General features: G+C 42.1%; 1 long non-coding RNA gene across 1 annotated transcript; it reads left to right on the top strand.

Moving 5' to 3' along the window:
• The first annotated feature begins 1,000 nt into the window (after nucleotides 1-1,000).
• On the top strand, nucleotides 1,001-4,759 carry LOC120911099. The gene is made up of 2 exons (XR_005741900.1): nucleotides 1,001-1,347; nucleotides 4,522-4,759. It is a non-coding gene; the product is annotated as an uncharacterized LOC120911099 (long non-coding RNA).
• The last annotated feature ends 468 nt before the right edge of the window (nucleotides 4,760-5,227 follow it).

The following is a 5,227-nucleotide window of genomic DNA, read 5'->3' as shown; positions in this document are numbered from 1 at the left end:
CCTGGCATGTTGGCATACAGATGTGTTGACCTACAAGTGTTGTTGCTCAGGTCGTCTGTAACGGTGCTGCTGTAGCTGCTCTCCAGCTGACCTGTGCAAGTCTGGTGCATAGTTACCCCTGCTTTATGAGGGGTACGTTTACGCCGGACATTCCACTTACGCGTACCGCGCGTAGCCTGCGCCGGCCAAACGTAAGTTTCTGAATCGGCGTATCTCACTCATTTGCATATTTGAATACAAAATCGATGGGAGCAGCAGATCCGTCCAGCGTATATAAAAAAAACGTAGAAAAGTTACGCCGGTAGGAAGAAGCCTATTTTCAGGCGTATCTGGTTCTGTGGGTACGACGCATAGATACGACAGCGCAAATTTACACTTACGCCGTGCATCTCGAGATACGCCGGCGTAAGTGCTATCTGAATCCGGGCCAGTATGTGCAGCTGATGGCTTTTAATTTTTGCAGCGGTGGGTGGACCTCTGCTTTAATGCAGAGAATGCATTAAAGCGGATCTCCACTGTAAAGTGAAGTCGCGCTGATCGGCACCCTCCCCCCCTCCGGTGTCACATTTGACACCTTTCAGGGGGGAAGGGGGGTGCAGATACCTGTCTACAGACAGGTATCTGCACCCACTTCCGGCCCTATGATGCGGGCAAAAGACGGGTTTTTTCCTTGTTTCCCGTCCGTCCCCCGTTGTATGCTGGGAACACTCGGCTCCCAGCACACAGCGGGAGCCAATCGGCGGGCGCAGCGCGACTCGCGCATGCGCCGTAGGGAACCGGGCAGTGAAGCCGGAGTGCTTCACTTCCTGGTTCCCTCACCGTGGATGGAGGGGGGAGCAGCAGGGTGACGAGCGATCGGCTCGTCATCTGCTGCGATCGGCGCTGGACTCCAGGACAGGTAAGTGTCCTTATATTAAAAGTCAGCAGCTGCAGTATTTGTAGCTGCTGGCTTTTAATATATTTTTTAGTGGCACATCCGCTTTAAGGTAAAAAAACTTTAGAGTTTAGAACACTTTGTTTCAACTAAGCAATTTATGATTCCCCCACTGTAGTTTTGCTTCCATGCAGCCATGAGTATGTGAAAGGTCAAAGCAACATCAGGGAACTTTGTACTCTTGTTTTTCAAACACTGTGTGATGGTCCCAGCCCAGTGACAAGCACCTGGGGGAGGGAAGTTAGCCATTGAACAAGGAAATTGTTTTGCAATCATTCTAAGTACAACATATTAGACAAAGAACTTAGATGAGCATACCAGACGCCAGATATATTCGGGGAAGGGCAATATGTTTAGCTTCAAATGTTAATGTGAATGACTCTCTAAGACATATGGAGGTAGAAAAAAAACAGGTATGTTACATTTTACTTAACAGAACTTTGTGGTCCATACTTGTGAGACAACATTTCTGTCCATTTTTCAAATTTGTTTGTTGTGTATATAGATTTTAATCTGACTTAGTTGTATTAGTGTCCATGCACACTGGCTTAAAATCGCTGCTTCTACAGGAGTTTTGTGTACTGCCCATAGAAGCAGCTCAATGATGTCCACGCACATTAGGACGATTACAGGCATATTTTAAACTCAACGTTTAGAGGCAGGAAAACATTCTGGTTTGCATTTCTGATTGGAGCTCTCTGGCAGAAAAACACAAAACTTTCCTAAACTCATTTTTTTCTGCCAAAGGAACAGGCTTTATTTCTTTAAGCTCAGTGTGCATGGAGCCTAATGTTGATAAGAAAAGCTTAGCAGGTGTATTCTGTTATGTACCCTTCCTTGTTTTGCCTATTCTTGTGTTTTATTGTGTATTGTTATTATTGTTAAATTTAAAAAATATTAACTTATTACAAATAGTTTATTACATATAAAATGTTTCCTCCTGAATTATTACACAATACTGTTTAAATACCTAGCATTATAACTCACTAAGAGTGTGTTTTCTCTGGTACATAAAATCAAATTTTTATATGGGTTTTATTTATCTTCTGACAAGGGTAAATGCTTAAATTTGGAACAAACGTAAATATTATGAAATTAAGCAGGTTTTCTTACAGTAAAATAAATGGAAAGGGAGTGTACATAAAGGGATATTGTTTTCAACTGGTTCACCAAATATTTTCTGCTTGGTTCTTTTTTTTTTTTAATTATAACATTTTTTATTGTTGTTTGCATATGTGAAATACAAAAAGTAGTGCGCCAAGTTGCATAGACTTAACATAGTGCATATACAAGCATACATTTTTCCCCTCCCCCTATCTCTGTATCATTATAATTAAGTGAAAAAATAAAAACCTCTTAAATTCCAAATTATCTTCCCTTATGTCCACCATCCCCCCCCACCACCCCTCCAACCCTCACCCACCCAACCGCCCTCCCATCACACCTTGAACCGTTTTTTTAGGTTAATTTGTTTCGTTAAAATACGTCCTCCCCGTAAAGGGATGTCCAATATCGGGTTAAAGTATTTATTAAATTTGAAAGACTTCTTCTTATATAGAGCATCCCGTTATGTCTAGCCAAGGTTTCCACATCCTCACAAATTTTCTATAGTTGCCCTGTTTAGTAAGTGTCACTCTCTCGCTCCAGATCATTGTGTTAATGGTTTCAACCCAGGATTTGACAGTGGGTGGAATCTGGGCCTGCCACCTCCACGCGATTAGCTTCCTTGCCTGGAAGAGGCATCTTAGCACTACCTCAAGGGTGCCGACAGGCACTCTATCCTCCTCAATACTGCCTAATAGGCATGCCTTGGATTCAGCTTCCAGATTCGTTTTAAAAGTTTTATTTATTATGTCTGTCACCTCCTCCCAGTATCTGAATAGCTTAGGGCATTTCCACATCATGTGGATGAGGCTGCCGGTCGCTCTGCACCTTGGACATTCGTCAGTACTTCTCCACCCGAGATTGAACATTCTCCTGGGGGTGTAGTATACTATATGCAGGAGGAACAAGTGTGATACTTGCTGGGATGGAGAGATCGAGACCAATACCCCCCCTCCTCAAGATTGCGCTCCACTGTTCCGTGGACATTTGCCCTAAGTCTCTCTCCCACCCTATCCTACTCTTAATGGGGCCTGCCCTGCTTATTGTTTTAGCTCCTATTCTGGAATACAGTTCGGAGATCAGGCCTTTAGTTGTTTTTGAAGAGGTTATTTTCAGGAGGGTAGGAGCCGAGGACCATACAATGGGTTGTGACCCAAACTGGGCTTGGATGGCGTGCCGGATCTGGAGGTATCTGTAAAATGTTTTGTTTGCTATGTTGAATTCCTGTCGCAAGTCTGCAAAGGATTTCATATGTTCTCCATCATACAATTGGTTTAAGCGGTTTATCCCTTGTCTCTCCCATTCCTTACATCTCTCAATATCTTTTAATTCCCTTAAGTTTTGGTTGCACCAGAGAGGGGCAAACGTTGTTATTCCCTTATAGCCCATCAATGTTTTTGTTGTTTGCCATATTTTAAGGATAAGTTTTATAGTTGGACATTTATGAATAAACGAGCCAGCCTCGAGTGCCTCCATTAATGTCCTATGTGGTGCCCCTATTAGCATCAATGTACCGAGATTCCCGTCTCCCTCCAATCCGCAATTTGCAAGATGTTGTAACTGCGAAGCTAAGAAGTATGTTTTCGGGTGAGGAACTGCCATTCCCCCCTCTTTAGCTGGTAACTGCATGGTCTGGAGACAAATCCTGGCTTGTCCCTTCTTCCAGATTAAATCTCTAAAAATGGATTCTATCCTTTTGAACCATTTTTGGTCTATCCAAACTGGGGAGTTATGGAGGATATAGAGTAGCTGGGGCAGCCATAGCATCTTTATTAAATTACATCTCCCCGCTATGGATAGTGGTAGTTTACACCAGATGTCTTTTATGTTCCCATTTGGACAAGAGGGGGATTAGGTTATTTGAGACAAAGCTATTGATGTCCCTCGTAATCCATATCCCGAGGTATTTCATCATAGCTACTACTTTTAACTGAGGAATTCCGTGGGGTATCTGGACACCAAGGGGATCTCTGCTTGGTTCTTTCATCTAGTTATAAATTGGATTTTTTTTGTCACACATATCTGTACGCTGCATGTATAACATGTGGAAAAAATTAAGCTGCGCTGCAACAGTGAAAATACAAAACGACATATAAAATATCAAGTGCGTGATATATGAATCATGAACCAAGTGTAAAAAGACCTATATGGCTTCCTTGAAAGTTCAAAAAAAAAATAATAATATTATTAGAACAGGGCAAACTGATGGACCCAAATGATGGACATTAATCACATAGACCAGGATGGGTTGGTTGCCTTTTCAATATGATTGTCACTGCTGATAATAGAGACAAAAAAGGGAGGAAAATAAAGAATTCCCAAATTGAGAAAGTTCCAGAACTCAATCCTGAGAGGCTAATCTTCAATACAGTAATCCATGGTGACTTCAAATCAATTAACACCAGAAGGAAAAGTGATTGGTAGAGAAGGTCCTCCACCTATGACATCAATGCCCCTTACCAGATCGACTGATCTCTTTTTAGGGAGATCGTATCCGCTTATGGCTATTTACCCCAGCCCTGGCTCTCTATAGTGGACAACAAAGCAATCCTGAACCCTCTGCACTGCACTGAATCCCTGCGCCATGAATCCTCTGAGTGATCCTTGGTTCCCCATGTGGGAGAGAAAGACTGCCATAGTGTAATACTGCATAAAAAGTGATTTATTAAAAACACAGATGTACACTTACAGTTATGTAGAAACATAAACGCATGTCATAAATTTCCGAGCCGGATGGCTCTCTTTGACCTCATTTATACAATGTAATCATTCAGCAGACATAGTTTTCTCATTTTACAATACAGAATGTTTATTGAAAAAAGGGAGTGAAATAACAATACAGTTGAGCAACCATAAACCATTTGACACAACGTAAAACAATACAGATTACAATAGCCACAAGTTTGTTTTGTCCAACATAAAATAAAGACAGCAGATGAATGGTCACAATATACAAAGTGAACAGTACAGTATCATGCACAATTTCAGGGTGAGACCCAGGACATGAAGAACCAGCAAAAAGGAGAGGTTTGAGGGAAGGAGAGGAAGTCAAGAGGGAAGGGGAGTGGGTGGGTATTGAGAAACCTCAATAGTCTACCCACTGATTTATATTTGGAAGTACTAGGGGGCATGAGATTCATGCAAGCTCCTCAGTGGGACATCCAGGGAAGCTACTTCTTGTCAAACTTC

This window comes from Rana temporaria, chromosome 1 (genome assembly GCF_905171775.1).
Source record: "Rana temporaria chromosome 1, aRanTem1.1, whole genome shotgun sequence".
NCBI classification, from domain to species: Eukaryota; Metazoa; Chordata; class Amphibia; order Anura; family Ranidae; genus Rana; species Rana temporaria.
Note: the sequence above shows the minus strand (reverse complement) of the source record. Positions and strands in the feature narration are given on the sequence as shown.